Source organism: Antechinus flavipes, chromosome 6 (assembly GCF_016432865.1).
Source record: "Antechinus flavipes isolate AdamAnt ecotype Samford, QLD, Australia chromosome 6, AdamAnt_v2, whole genome shotgun sequence".
Classification (NCBI taxonomy): Eukaryota; Metazoa; Chordata; class Mammalia; order Dasyuromorphia; family Dasyuridae; genus Antechinus; species Antechinus flavipes.
The window spans coordinates 186,083,569-186,099,947 of record NC_067403.1 but is presented as its reverse complement, the minus strand read 5'-3'; the positions used below and the strand labels follow the sequence as shown (position 1 = coordinate 186,099,947).

The 16,379-nt window shown below is 34.8% G+C and overlaps 1 pseudogene; it reads left to right on the top strand.

Annotated features, from left to right (window-relative positions):
- The first annotated feature begins 1,474 nt into the window (after nucleotides 1-1,474).
- LOC127541493 (growth/differentiation factor 9-like) lies at nucleotides 1,475-14,512 on the top strand (annotated as a pseudogene).
- The last annotated feature ends 1,867 nt before the right edge of the window (nucleotides 14,513-16,379 follow it).

Here is a 16,379-nt window from a genome sequence, read left to right as displayed (position 1 = left end):
TAAATGTTAAATTATGAATCATAATAAATGCCCATTAAGCCTTGAGAGAAAAATGTTGCTGAATGCACATGAATTTATTGATTCAATTTCCACAGTGCTTTCTCATTGAAGAGGACTTTATAAACTTGCCCTTATAGGATGCTGGCAAGATGAGCAAAATCTCAGGAAACCTTGGGGATTAGAGTGTAGGGAAGAGCCTTTGAAAATACAAAACAAAAGAAAAAAAAAAGAAATTGGCCTTTAAAAAAAGAATTGTGGCTGTGCTAAAATTAGATCAATTATTCAATCAATAAGTATTCATTAAGCTCCTAATATATGCTAGGAACATGGAGTGAAAAGATAAATGTGACTCTAGGCAGCTGCCATTAGACTACAACACAGTTTCTGATGAACAGATAGAGAATATGTACAAAGTACATGGGCAGTAATGAGGGCCAGAGGAAGAAGATCCACGCAGTTAGATGGAAGAATCAGAAAAGGATTTGGCACTTGAAGGGAACACTGAAAGGGGAGCATATTCAAATTCCAAAAAGCCACAGTGAGGAGGGAGGGCATTCTATACATAACATTATTGGGAAATGGACCACAGAAAAAGCAGTAAGTCATCCAGCTTGGCTGGAATGAAGAGTTTTGGAAAATGTAGATTCATTGTTGTTTAGTCATTTTTCAGGTATGTTTGACTCTTCATGAGAGTCATGAAAGTCATGAGAGTCAAAAGAAAACCTTTTTGGGTTTTCTTGGTGATACTAGAATGGTTTTTCATTTTCTTTTCCAGTTCATTTCCACAGATGAGGAAATCAAGGCAAACAGGTTATAGCTGGTAAGTGTCTGAGGCCAGTTTTGAAAGTTCAGTAGATAAGTCTTCCTGATACTAGGTCCAGTGCTCTATTCACTGTATCACTTAGCCAATAAATGTTAATGCCCATAAAAAGATAATCTGGAGACCCTGAGGTAAGGGAGGCTTCCAAATGAAGGAGTGGAATGATATGACATAGTTAAAGAAATGGAATTTAAAGAAATTCAATATGATAGTAAACAGCCCCCAAAAAAGTAGAAAAGAGATTAATTTAATGAGATAGATGAGAAAGAGACTGAAGTGTTCATTTGTGAGTCTTTTTAAAGAACCATAGTTTAATTTTAGCTATGGATTCTGCAACTCTTTATTTTCCATTTTATCTATCTTTTCTCTAATTTTCATGAATTCCTCTAGTGAAAAGATAGCTAAATCCACAGAGGCCCCTGCGTGAGCAAGATTGCCTGCTAAAGGAGGGTAGACTGTTCACCCTGTTCCAGCACCTGCTTCGACTGTTGAGGATGCCAGAAGAAGAAGGAATGATGGAGGGAGCAGCCAGAAACTCATGTTATTCATTCGGGGAAATGCTATATCAGGGGCTCCGATCATTAGTGGTACTAGTCAGTTACCGAAGCCTCCGATTATGATAGGTATAACCATAAAGAAGATTATTACAAAGGCATGGGCTGTGACAATCACGTTGTAGATTTGATCATCACCGATCAGAGTTCCGGGCTGGCCAAGCTCTGCTCGGTTAAGGAGACTCAGAGCAGTACCGATTATGCCTGCTCAAGCACCGAATAGTAGATAAAGAGTTCCGATGTCTTTGTGATTAGTAGAGAAAAGTCATCGAGTAATGAACATAGGTAAAATGACTGAGGTTAAGCATTGAACTGTAAATTCAAAGACAGAGAATAAGTATCTCTTTTTACCAGGTTAATAAATTGAAGCCAAAAAGTTAAGGTGCTTAGCTGTTAACTAAGAGTTAGTGGGATAAATACCCTCCAATTTAGGGGTTTGTGTCTTCTTTCATGTGTCATTTGTAGTTAATTTGGGTATTTAATCATAATGGCTTATTCCCTCAAAATTGTTCTTAAGATTGCTGTATTATTGTATACAATATTGTATTGCTGTGTTCTCCTGATCCTGCTCATTCATTCTATCCATTCCTTTTTTAATATATATTTTTTAATTTTACATTTTTCTTTATACAAATTGGTAAGAAATGTTTTTAAAGAGATAATGTTTCACCTGAAAATGGTGTTATCTGCTTTCTTCAAATGTAGTTTGTTTTCTCATATTATTTTCCTTCATGTAGTTTTTTCAATATATAATTTACCAATTAACACATTCATTCAGCATATTGTTATCAGGTCTGAACTGAGATCTGTATTTTCATTAACTACTACTTCATTACATTAACATCTCTAAAGGATGTGATTAGTATTTTTTACATTTATAATTTGTGTTCCACATAGGAAGATATGAAAAAATATGACCCAAAAATATGGCCTCTTTTTATAGATTAATTTATCCTAGAGAAAATGAAGAATCGAGGAATTTTTGTTCTATTTTTGTTTTTAGAGTGAATGACGTAGTAGAAACAATGCCTTAGGAAGATCATTTGTAAAACCTGTATACAGGGAAGAATGGAGAAGGAAAAGCCTCAAAGCCCAGAGCTCAATAACAAGGCTGTTAAAATAGACCAAATAAGAGGTGAAAAGACCTTCAGTTTAGGTCATTGGCATTTAAGTGTAGAGTAATAGGATGGATACATGAAATGATCAATAGAATTCATTAGACTTGGTCATTCCCTTAAGAGAAGGAGATTTCTGAATCCCTAGAGTTTAGCATATAGCATATAGCAGGTGCTTACTAAATATCTAGTGAATGATTAAAAAACCTACACAAGAAAATTGATATTTTCTCACCTTCCTTCTCCTACCTGATAGAAGCCTCTCTATTCTCAAATTATTTTGTAGGCACTTATGTAGATACCTGGATTCTGTGTATCTGTTTTGTCCCCACAATAAGATGTATTCTCCTTGAGATCAGGGACTTTGTCTCTTCTACCTTTATATCTTCAGTTCTTAGCACAATTCCTAGCACACAGAAGCTAGTACATAAATGTGACTTGACAGGAATGAAGCTGAGATTATGTTTTTAATAGGCTTGGTAGAGCTTCCATGGAATATCTATTGGCCAATATGGACAGGAATTGCACAGTATGAGGTCGTGACTGGAATTGTACTCCATTTTAGAGGAGAGAGTACCCCCATAGATGAGACCATAGATATGTTAAATTGGATTATAAATTTTAAGTTAATCTTGCATGTTTTTAGTACTTTTTTTCCAATTATTCTAGCAATTTCACAAAATAAGAATAAAAATAAACATCTGGAAAAAGGCAACTTAAAATAATCCAGTGATCAATTAAATAAGTAAAGCAAACATTTCATATAGGATGATTCTTTTTTTGAATGTGAACATGGATGTTCAATGAATTGAATTAGAAGAATGCACCAATATCATTCATGAAAACACTGGATTTCTTTGTAATGTGCTCACATAATCACCGTAGAGAAAAAGCATACACCTTTCTTGCAGCAATGGTGTTGGCAATTCTTCATGTCATAAAAATTTCATGGAGCCCTGTGCTCACCATTTCTGTATGTGGACAGTTTGACAATAACAGTCCATGCCTTTGCATCAGATTTCAGTTCACTGTTTTAAAAAAAAAACTGTTCTCCATCCTTACTTGAAGGATAGAGATTAATCAAAAGTACCTGATAGAAAACATATGTCAGTTTATAATAAAAACAACAACAAGCTTATTTAAATGTTGCCAGAAATTGCTTTTGCAATTTTGGGAAAGAAAATAGGAGTAAAATATAATATTTAATATTATTGAATGAATGGAGTTTTATTGGGTTTTTTATTTTTCAAACAATGATTCAAAACAGCATCTTTTAAAAAAGCAATAATATTCTAGTGATATTATCTAGTGTCACCTCAATCTCTGAAGAATAGTTTAGAAATAAGAGAGAGAGATGAGAGAGAGAGAGAGAGGGGAAAGAGAGAGAGAGGAGGGAGAGAGAGAGAGGAAAGAGAGAGAGAGAGTAGTGTGTGTGTGTGTGTGTGTGTGTAGGTGAGGATGTGTGAGAAATTCCACATAAAATATATCACCAAGATTATGTATAACTGGAAAACAAATGGGGCAGATACGATTAACAAAGTATTGGAGAGGTGGGTGAAGGGGGTGCAGCCATATAATGTCAGTGCTACAGTGGTATATCTAAAAAATTATAAGAATCAAAGTATAACCTCTTATCTTTGGAAGAAAAATTCCCCTAGAAGCCCTCAAATTCATAGAAGTACTTTTTTTGGATTTTCAAGAACTATGTACAAAGTCCACCAATTAGAAAATGGTTTTCTTCTTGATTATTGTCTTTTATGAATTAGTGGTCTTAATTCTCCTTAAGTCTCAACTGTCATCTATACCTTCTTCCATCATTAAGCATTATAGTTTTTGGCAGTAGTTTTTCTTCTTCTCCCTCAATTTTCAGATTGGAGCCTTGTAACTCAGATTCACAAAGTTCCATATTTTTACTGGTCATTGATAGAGAAATACACTTTATTCCAGACCAAGAGGCTATTATTTCTATATTGTAAACTTACAAAAGTCCATGTTCCATTATCACATGGGCTCTTTTTAAAAGTTTTTCATCTTCGAAATTGCCTTACTCTCTCCTTTATATCCTACTATCCATTGACAGTAATGAATAAACCTCTATCTGTGAACTTAAAACTAAGGCTCTCCATTTTTACCCCATGATTTCATATCATTTGCAATATAATTTCAATTCTTTCTGATGAATTCACTTTTCAAGATATATGGATCATCGTCATCAGGTTTTACAAGCTTTGGAAGATTTTCTTTCTTATCCTGGACACATGCCCTGGAAAACGAGCAGACCTTTTATTGTTTATGACATGTTGACAATTACTCTTCAGAAAGTCATCATTCACTGTGATTTGCCTTTTCTCCTTCTGACCAATATTGGATGACCCCTCCTTAATATGATGGTATCTGAGGTTAGCCCCACCATCTCTTACAATACCAAAAAACCTATTTCTTCCTGAGACGGTTCAATTCTCCCCCTGGATAATTCTCATTTATATTACCTGGCTCCAAGTATTCATAGTCCTTACTTAGATCTACTAGTTTTCCCCCTCAATAGTATTTGAAAAAATAAAATTTGTTTTGTGAAACTTTGTGATTCAATTTTTTCTCCCTCCTTCCCTTACCCTCCCCCTTCCCAACACAGAAAGCAATCTGATATAGGTTATATACGCATAATCCCTTAGATCCACTAACCCTCCTCCAGTCTCCCATCTGAAACAAATCAAGATCTAGATTTAAATTAGATTTAAGACTGACAGGTACACTACAAATCAACTACTCTAATCCCCTCCTTTTATGGATGAAGAAACTACCCCAGGTTCAAATAGGTCTTAAAATCTCAGAGGTGGGATTTGAACTCAAGTCCCCATTTACAATTTAATACTTATTTAATACCATTTTTCTTCTTTCTTCTTTGTTTCCTTCCTGAAGTACTTTTTTCATTCTTTAAAGTATTACCTGAGTGTGACATGATTTCCATGCTTATTCTCTAGCTTGTCTACCTAAACTGAATCTTTTCTCAAACTGGTAGCTCTGTGGTTCCCAAAGAATAATTAATACCTCATAGTTACAATATAATAACTGAACCAAGATCCTGGGAGTAATTCTGGTGAGAGAGAAGGGAAATTGTCCTGCAATTTACCACTATAGTTTCTGACTATCTCCTTGTGGGCTTTCCATTTATATGAAAACCAGTCACCATAGCATCCTTAGCTCTTAAACACAAAATATTTATTTAATGACAAAAGGAAAAATAATTACAGTACTACATATTTAATATAAAACAAAATATCAGAGTCCACCCATGAACATGGCTCATAATATCCCATAATACATATAATATCCATAGGAGATAATGAGCTTATGCAATTGTAGAAATCTGGCAGTGAGGCACATGAGGATAGCCATGTCCTTATGGCAATGCATAGTTCTGAAATGAAGGTTTTATTGTTATTCTTTCAGAATAAAGAGAAAATAGATGAAGATGTAGAAAGAGTGCCAGATCTGATGTCAGAGAAGCCTGGATTCAAATCCAACCCTCAGATATTTACAGTTCTGTGACCCTGAGCAACATTTAACCCTGTTTGCCTCATTTCCCCATTTGTCAAATGCACTGAAGAAGGAAATGGCAAACCATTCTAGTATGTTTACCAAGAAAACCCCAAATGGGGTCTCAGACATGACTGAAATGACTGAACAACAACAAATCCCTTTAGAAACAATATATACCATTGGTAATCACTTCTCTGCTACTTTTTTTGATCCCTGTTGTTCTCTTATAGATCATATCTACTCTTCTCTTGCATTTAAGTTAATGAAATAATGATTAGTTTTTTTAAAACTCATAATCACTCTTAAGAGAGAAAAAAAACCAAAAAAAAAAAATATTTATTGTGTCCTAAACCCTTTAAAAATATTATCTCATTTGATCCTCACTACTATACTATGAGGTAATTGCTTATTATTTTCACTTGAGAAACTGTGGTCACACAGTAAAGAAATATCTTAATAGAGAAAGTATTATATTATTTTACCAGCAAACAGTTCCCTTAAGCCAGAGAAAAACAACATTCTTCATATCGGCTCTCTGGGCAAAGAAGACAAGCCCCTCCATTTTTTTTCACTGAAGAAAATTCTGTTTTGTCCAATCACTGCTCAGTTGCTTCTAAAAGCAAAGCAGATCTTAAAAATTCTTCAGTTTGATTCTCTGGGAAAGGGGAGAGACGATGCTCCTCTGCAAGATTTTTCATTATTTAATAAGATCAAAGTCACTCTGTTTCTCCTCTCAAACCAGACTGAGCAGGAAAAAGCTACCAGGCACTTCTAAAAAAAACTTTTCATCTCTTATACTAGAGATGACACAGGAAGATGATAGTTCAAACTCTAGTAGAGTCCAATGGGGTTTTCAGAAATTGATCCAGAATTTCTTTTAACAAAGATACGTGCCAATGTACCTTGTTTGATCAGCAAGTTTCTGCCACAGCAGATGTAGCCTTCTTTTCAGCTGTCTCCCCTACTGCTTTTTTAATTGCTTCTAATGTTCTAAATCAGAATCTCCTGGTTGTCAGTGACTTATCCTTTCCTTAGAAGAAAAAAAGCCAAGAAATATTCCTTTCTGTAGTTATGAATGTAAGTAACCTTTATTTATTCTCCATATAATCTCCAACCAGTTGTTTCTTTTACAATCTTTAAAGCTCAAAAAAAAAGGCATATGCAAATTGAGCTGTACATCCTTATTGCTCTTTGACCTCAAATTGGATCTTTTAACACATTCATCTGAAAAGCAGTTCTTTGGTTCTCTTAAGAGTACATGTCTCTACATTTTTATCTATGAAACTGAGTATCTTCACACTTAGATTTTAATCAATTTTTCATTACAAAAGTTTTTTTTCTGCTACTTTCAGAAACCAAACTCTTCACATATGAAAGATAAAGAAATTTAAATTAGAAAGAGTCATTCATCATAATAATCCACGGAATAGAAAAGGGCACATCTAGCCCTTTCTTGTTGTTTTTTTTTTTTCCCTTGGATTGCAGACCAATTTGCAATTGGTGTATATTGGCCACAAGCAGAAATACAAACATAACATACTTTTCTGCAGTTCTTTCCAACATTTTCCCTTGAGATCCTCAGTCATTTGTCTTCTATTCTTTACTAATTTGTTTGTTATGTCTCTTTGCTGACTGGGGGCTCAAATCAACCAAGGTTTAATTTATTTATGGTGAATCTCCAGCCTTTTCTCCCATTGGAATGACACTTTTTGCCACATTGGCTTTAAATTGAACTTATATTAACGCATATATTTATAGCGTATTTATAGTGGTGCATTCCTGTTATATAAGAATATAAGCAACTCACTAGCATTAATCCAATAATCAAATTTTGCCTAATTATTCACCTTATTTCCCCTTTTTTCTGATCTTAAATCATTTAAGCACTCCTTTGTGTCAAACACTGAGATAAGTGCTAGGGACACACAGAAAGATAAAAATATAGTGCCTTTCTATCAAGGATTTCTGTCCTAATGAAGGAAGCAACATACAAATTGTACATTGAAGATATATGCAATGAAAATGGAAGATAATCTCAGGAAAGGCACTGCAATGGGAGTAAAAGAGAAAAGGAAAGGATTTCAGTTGAGTCTTCAAGAAATCCAAGGAAGCCAGATGGCAGAAAGGGGAGGAAAGGGTATTCCAGGGATGGGGGAGGCAAACCTGGTTAAAGGCACAAATGCACATGGGATGAAGTGGCTCTTACAAGAAACAGGAAAAAAAACAAATCAAAGAGTACTTAGAAGAGATAAAGAAGAAGAAACTGAGAAATGTCAGAAAGGGCCAAGTTGTAAAGGATTAACAATGACAGAGTACTTAAAATTTATTTTTCATCTTAATGGGAATTAGGGGTGATATGGTCAGACCTATGCTTTAGAAAAATCAATTTGGGAGCGATCTCCTTATGCCTACCTAACTCTTTCTCACTTTACCTTCCCTAAGAGACCAGAATTTTTTTCTTTCTTTTATTCCTTCTCTCTTTACTTCCTCTCCTTTCCTTCCTTCCACTCTTCCTTCTTCCTTCCCCTCTAGCCTTTCTTCTTTATTCCTTCCTTCTCTTCCTCCCTCCTTCCTTCCTTCTCTTTTTTCCTTTCTGCTTTCATTTTTCTCCTTCCTTCCCTCTCTTCTTCCTTTTTTTCCTTTCTTTTTTCTTCCTTCCTTTCTTCCTTCCTTTTCTTTTTTTCCTTTCCCTCTCTTCTTTTTTCTTTTCCTCCTTCCTTTTTCTCTCCTCCCTTTCCTTCTTCCTTCCTTCATTCCTCTCTTCCTTCTCTTCGTTCCAACCTTCCTATATTAATAAAGTATTTTACGTTTTGAGTTCTTCCAAACTGATGAAATCACCAATCCTTGACAGAGCACAGGACTTTGCATATAGGGGCTATTTTATAAATGTTAGTTGAATGAATGATTAAAGATATAATAAAGAGGTTAAGGCAGCATTTTCATCAGATAATGAGAATAAAATAACCAACACAAAGAGGGAGTGAGGTCCCCCCACTGCAAATCCTTTCTCTAATAAAAGTAAGGGAATTATTATATTTATGCATGTCAGTATGAATCATATGAAATTTAAAAATGAACCAAATAATGGCTGCTCATATCTGCTGCTGGAGATCATGATTGATGGATATGTTCCAATAAGGCATTTTTAAGGAGAAAAGAAAGAAACTCAAATATTTTGATAACCCCAAGGCTGCCATGAATGCAGACAGATACATACATACTATAGGCGAAAGGTTTTTCCCTATTATTGCTCCTTGTGGATCAATAATTATAGAGCTTAGAACCATAGCATGGAAGGCTAGAAGAAACTTTTGTCAATTATTTTTCAGTTATGCCTGATTCTTCATGACCCCATTTGAGATTTTCTTAGCAAAGATGCTAGAGTGATATGTCAATTTCTTCTCGGGTTCATTTTATAGATGAGGAAACTAAGGGAAACAGAGTTAAAGGACTTGTCCATGGTCACACTACTAGTAAATATCTGAGACCATATTTGCACTCAGTAAAATAAGTCTGACTCCAAGCCAAGCACCATTTACTGCAGCACTACCTAACTGTTCTGGAAGAGACCTTAGAGATCATCTAATCTTTCACCCCATCTGTCTTCCCAAGGTAAAGTAATTAATTCAGGGTCATCCAGGTGGTAAGTGTCAAAGATGGGCTTCAAACTGAGTTCTTCCTGACTCCAAAACTAGCACTTTCCCACTCCACCTCACTGCCTCCAAATGGGCTCATGGAAAAGAAGCAATTGAGTTCATAACTCCACATTATGAAAGAAATAAAGTTAAAAGTCAGAAAGTAAATTGGCAATGTTCTCAGAGTCTGCTGAGTTTTCTTTTATTAATAATAACTTTGAATTTATGGGAACTATCTCTGCTTAGTTTAAAACCAATTAAAGCTTTCACTTATTAATTCCTTATAGTTCCCTGACTTCATTTTAAATTTAATTCATTTTTCTATCACTTCTCCTTTCTTTCATCTTTGTACAATATATGAATTCTGTATAATAGCAATGAAGAACAATAAGGAATGATTTGAATTCAGTTCAATTTGACAAGCATAAAGGAAGCACCTACTTTAAGGGGAACATCCATTGAGATCCTGGAGGAAGTACAAAATTTGTCCATATCATGGAAGAAAAAAATAAAAAGATGGGCCCATCACATGGTGACAGTGACTATCAGATATTCCATCAGAATTCATAAAATTTCCATGTATCTGGAGGAAGTCTAAGAAAATCATATGGACTCGGTACTTGTGGAAGATTTTTGGATGGATATGGAAAAGAGTTGCATAGAAAATAGGCAGGCAAAGATTGAAGAGGTAAAGGAAATGAGGAATTCTAAAAGGATATTAGTAGGAAAGAGATTATTCCAGGAGGAATAATGGGAATGGGAGAGGGAGGCAGCCTCTACACAAACACAAAGGTAAAATATGAAGTGTGGGAAATGAAGGATGAATGGCAAAACCACTTTATCTGAATAAACAGGTACACAAATGAGAATGATAAACAATTACCTGGTAAGAATAGAATATATATGGAAATCACATTTAAAAGAGTTTCAAATGCAAAGCAAAGAAGTCTGCACTTGATCTGAGAGATAAGAATTTCATGAAGTTTATTTAGTAAGGAATGATGTGGCCAAACATGTTTTTGGAATTTGTATGGAGAATTGTTTGGAGAAAGGTAAAGACTTGGGGCAGGCAACTTTGTGCCAATAAATTTAATAACCTAAGTAAAATGGAGGAATACCTACAAAAATGTGGATTTCCCAGATTAACAGAAAAGGAAATGAATTACTTAAATAATTCCATTTTAGAAAAAGAAATAGAACAAGTTATTAACCAACTCCCTAAGAAAAAATCCCCAGGACCAAATGAATTTACATGTGAATTCTACCAAACATTTAAAGAACAATTAACTCTAATATCATATAAACTATTTTAAAAATAGGGAATGAAGGACTCCTACCAGAATCCTTTTATGATACAGACATGGTAGTGATACCTAAACCAGGTAGGATGAAAACAGAGAAAGAAAATTATAGACTAATCTCTCTAATGAATATTGATGCATGAATCTTAAATAAAATCTTAGCAAAGTGATTATAGAAAGTCATCCCTAGAATAATATACTATGACCAAGTAAGATTATACCAGGAATGCAGGGCTGGTTCAATATTAGGAAAACTGTTAACATAATTAGCTTTATTAATAACCAAATTAACAAAAAACATATGATTATCTCAATAGATCCAGAAAAAGCATTTGATAAACTCCAATACCCATTCCTATTAAAAACACTAGAGAGGATAGGAATAAATGGACTTTTACTTAAAATAGTCAGTAGTATCTATTTAAAGCCATCAGTAGGCATCATATGTAATGGTGATAAACTGGAACCATTTATCACTCTTAGCAGATGATATAATGGTATACTTAGAGAATCCTAGAGGATCAACTAAAAAACTATTAGAAATAATCCACAACTTTAGCAAAGTTGCAGGATACAAAATAAACCCACATAAATATCAGCATTTTTTATACATCACTAACAAAATCCAACAGCAAGAGATACAAAGAGAAATTCCATTTCAAATAACTGTCAATAGTATAAAATATTTGTGAATCTATCTGCCAAGGGAAAGTCAGGATGGGGAAGGAGGGAAAAATCTGGAACAAAAAGTTTTGCAAGGGTAAAAGTTGAAAATTTACACATGCATATGTTTTGTAAATAAAAAGCTTTAAAAAAAAAAAAAAAGATGAGGCAGGGAGAACAAATAGGAGGCTATGGAAATAGTCCATATGAGAGGTGATGAGGGCATGAAGTACATTTTGTATTTCTATAAAGAAGTATAGTCGGAGAAGGTTTTTCCAATTTTAGGAAAAAGATTATTTCCATTTCCTAAACAATACTTCAACTGAAGGCATTGGCTAAGAATGAGACTAGGTGTACAGTGACTGTAATCGTCTTTTTAAAAAAATTAGTAAAGCCAGTTGAGTAGAGGACTTGGAGGCAGAGGATCAGAAAAAAAGTCCAGGGGACTGATTAGTCCATGAGATGTCATGCTAACACATGAAGTGTTAGAACCCATTCAGCTTAGCAGTGGAAATATCTAGTCAATACAGAACCTAATCTCGTAAAAGAACTTCTATGGACAATTTCAGAGACAGGAAGAGAGTGCCAAATTCTATTTTTTCAGAGTTACAAATTGCCTTGGCCATATGTGCACAATTTTACCCTATCCTACCACATGTTTTTTCCTCCCCTGGGACTTCAGCTGTGCACTTTTTCTCCCCACAGGCACCATGTACATTAGTGAAAGAGTATAATTGAGGTTTATGGATGGAATGTTATATAAATCTTATGGCTTTGTTTTGCCTTTTCTTGAAATATTTTGTTAAGATTAAGTGAATATTGATGGCATATTTATTAATGGGAATTACACTGATGTTGTTTCCTGAGCTATAATATCAGTGGATACTGACATTCACAAGGATCACTATAGGACTCTGAGAACTAAGATAGTAGCCATTTGACTCTCCTTCAGGGAAATATCCTAACTGCCAGAAGTGGGTGTGAAAAGGTATGAGGGGTTATGGATCCAGCCCCAGCTGTGAGAGAAACAGAGATAAGAGACAGAGAGGAGATGATGATGATGATAATGATAATGATAGCAATTAACAAAAATAATACCAAAACATTTTTATATGGCACCTACTATGTGCAAGGTATTATGCTAAGAACTTTACAATTATTATCTCATTTGATCCTCACAACAAACTCTGGGAAGTGGGGTTCTAATATCCCCATTTTACAGATGAGAAAACTGAGGCAAACAGAGATCAAATAACTTGCCCAGGTTACACAGTAATTATATAAGGCTGTATTTCAACTGAGGTCTTCCTGATTCCAAGTCCAAAGTTCTAACTACTGCACCATCCTAAAACTGGGCAGCTAAGTAGCACCATAGTCCATAGAGCTCTGTCAGGAAGACTCATCTTCTTAAATTCAAATCTGGACAGAAGTGAATGCAAGGGATAATGTTGTAAAAAATTACCCTGGCATGAGTTCTATCAATAAAAAGTTATTATTAAAAAAAAGTTCAAATCTGGTCTCAGACACTTAATAGCTGTGTGAGCCTGGTCAAGTCACTTAACCATGTTTGCTTCAGTTTATTCAAATGTAAGATTACCTGAAAAATGATAAAGCACTTCAGGCATGGGGAAATATGGGTCTTGTTAAAATGCTTCAACCTGTGGAAATGACCAACAGATTCATCCTTCTACTTCGCCTTAGCCTTGAGTCTCAAAGCCTCTGCCTCTAGATCAGCCTTTAGATGGAAAAAATAGCTCTGTTCTCCCTCCGTGTCCTGTCAAGATCTTAACTCCCTTCTTCCTGGGGCACTGAGGCTACATGACTCAAGAGCCCTGTGTTTCTTGAAAAGACTTTATAAAGCATATACATAGGCAGGGATTCCTAAGTCTGATAGAAGTTGTCTCTACAGCACTGGCCAAATCTTCACACTATATGCCCAGAACCAACAATCCTCTTGGGGCCAAATCACAATAATTTTTCAATCAATGGATCTACTGCTTAATCTGGACCATCTTCCCTGGATGTCAAGTGTGTCAAGTGTACTCAAGTGTGTTTTGCTAGACTCTGAACAATTTCTTTTTCTTTCTCCACTGAGCGCATGAGCCACCTAGAATCTCCATATTCCTTCACTTTTCATTTATAGTTTGAATTTAGAAAAAGTCACAAGTGGATTGAAATAGTTATGATTACTTTGCTTCAGTCTCTAGTTGCTCCCAACAAGAGAAATATGGATTTCTGTGAATTTTACTTGTCTCCAAAATCAACAGAATCCAGTGCAGAATGAGTTGTTTGACATGGCCATATTAATGTCCCCATCTATTAGTATATCTGAATGATTTAAGAGTTTAGGCTTGCCACAAATAAAGTTCTCTTAGATATAAAAGGAGACATCAGTTGTCACTTAACCAGAGAGATCTGTTTTTCTATCCTATGCAAGAAGAGCTAACTCAGGTAGTAAATCTTCCTGTCACTGAAGAGAGAAAGAAATTGGATACCTCCAAGCAGAGTCCCATAATGCCAAGTTTTTTTTTAACTTGCATGAAAATTTCAAAAAGTTTTTATTCCTTGAGAATGAGTATAAGCTCCATGACCTTAAATTAAGCATTAGCCAGTTAAAGTGGAACAATTGGATTGTGGGACACCATAGATTTAATCATAAATAGTGCAAAGGTGATCATCTCAGGTTTGTTGAGCATCACTATAGTTCTCCTATCCATACTATGGTGCAAACTATAATCTATGAGTAGCTGGAGATCTCTATCCCAAGGCCTTCCAATGTGCTTGCTAAATAGGCCTCCTTCAGTGTCTTGACTATTGAGCTTGATGTTCTATTACTTATAAAGAATATAAAAACATGAGAGCAACAAAATGTAGTTTTCATTAGCTTGTTGCCTTAGGGAAAATAAAACCAAAAACCTAGAATTTCAGGACAACATTCAAAAAGAATCATGCTATGTCTTCAGGAAGGCTTTATATAGTAAATCTTTGGATACATTAATGTCTAGTTCTTTATGAAATATATTTGGTAAACTTGATATGTTCTAATGAATATCAGTATAATGAGTAAATTTTTAAATACTACTAAATCTTTTTTTTATTCTAAATGCAATATGTATTTTGGAGTCCTTAAGATGCCTTAAAGAAGAGAAGTTTTTTGTTTTGTTGTGGGTTTTTTTTTAAATAAGAGTTGTATTACCTCTGTTAGAGTGAAGTAAGTATTATAAATGTTACTTTTAAGTAAAATAAAAAATACAATTGGACAAATTGCTATAATCTTAGTTAAAAAATAAATACATGTCTATTGGTCAACCTGCCATCTGGGGGAAGGGGTAGGAGGAAGGAGGGGAAAAATTGGAACGAAAGGTTTGGCAATTGTCAATGCTATAAAATTATCCATGCATATAACTTGCAAATAAAAAGATATAATAAATAAATAAATACATGTCAAAAGAGAAGAAGGAGGAGGAGAAGGCAGAGAAGAAGGATGAAAGAAGATGATGATGTTGATGATGATGATGATGATTTGGACACAGATGAAACAACTGAGCAACAATAGCACTCGAAGTCTTTAAGAGGAGTCAAAGTGCATTGGGTACAAGTAGCTTGTTCTTCCTGAGATACTTTACAGAATATATATAAAACACTGTATAAATGTTCCATGTTTGTATGTATATGTATCCCAAATTCTTCCTGTTGTATTTTAATCCTATTATCTCTTTATCTATCCTTTTTTAAAAAATATTTTGAATGCCCATGAAAACAAGACTTCTTTATTTATCTACCCTTAATCATGATGGAACTTAAACATGATGGAACAGATATATATGTGTGTGTGTGTGTGTGTGTGTGTGTGTGTGTGTGTATGAGTACCCCCATTTTATCATCAAACTGAAATTGAAAAGACTTGAACAAACATTTAAAAGTCTGAGGATTCCACTTTAATGTGGAGGCTGAATGGAACATGTTGAGGAAGTGCTTTAGCCATTCTTCTGCCAATAGGCTTTTGCTTATAATTCTAGGTCCTAGATAATTTTGTTGTGTGTGGAGGATTCTTTTACAGATGTTCAATGTTTAACTTTTTAGGGCAGAGAGAAGGTAGCTTTAGGAATCTACAAAGGCATCAACTCTTAGAGCCCAGTAAAGAGCTATATCTAAGGAAAACTTCATGAAAACTCCACAAAGAGAGAAAAGGACTTCTATCCATCTAGGAGATCTGTTACTCCTGGGCCATATATGTTATTTAATCTTGAATCCATACCCCCCAAATTCTATATATGTGGAAGAGTATGAATTAGAATTTTTTTGAGGGGGAAAGGGAAAGGGGGATTTTTTTTAAACCAAGTTTTCTTTACCATGTTAGTAAATGCTTGTTCTAAAAGGTAATTAACTCTAGTTGGCTGGCAATCAATGGGAATCACACTGGATGGGGACTCATGAACAATAGAACTAAAAACTTCTCAGCCTTTCAGGATTACCCCTAGAATTCTGAGTGGAAACATAGTCAACCACTTTGCCAGAACTCAACTTGTTAGTTCATTGTGTTTTGGAAGAGAGAAACCAGAGGAAATGCTACCAATAAATGTCCCTGGAAACTGCATTTTTGAATGTAACATTTTCCCTGTCTATATAAAGGATTCCTCAGCATATGGAACCACCTTTCTGACAACTTTTGGGACAGCCTATCACTGAGTCAGGTTATATAATAGAATTTCTTGAGCTTTACCAAACAAATAAGAGAATATTGAAAGATG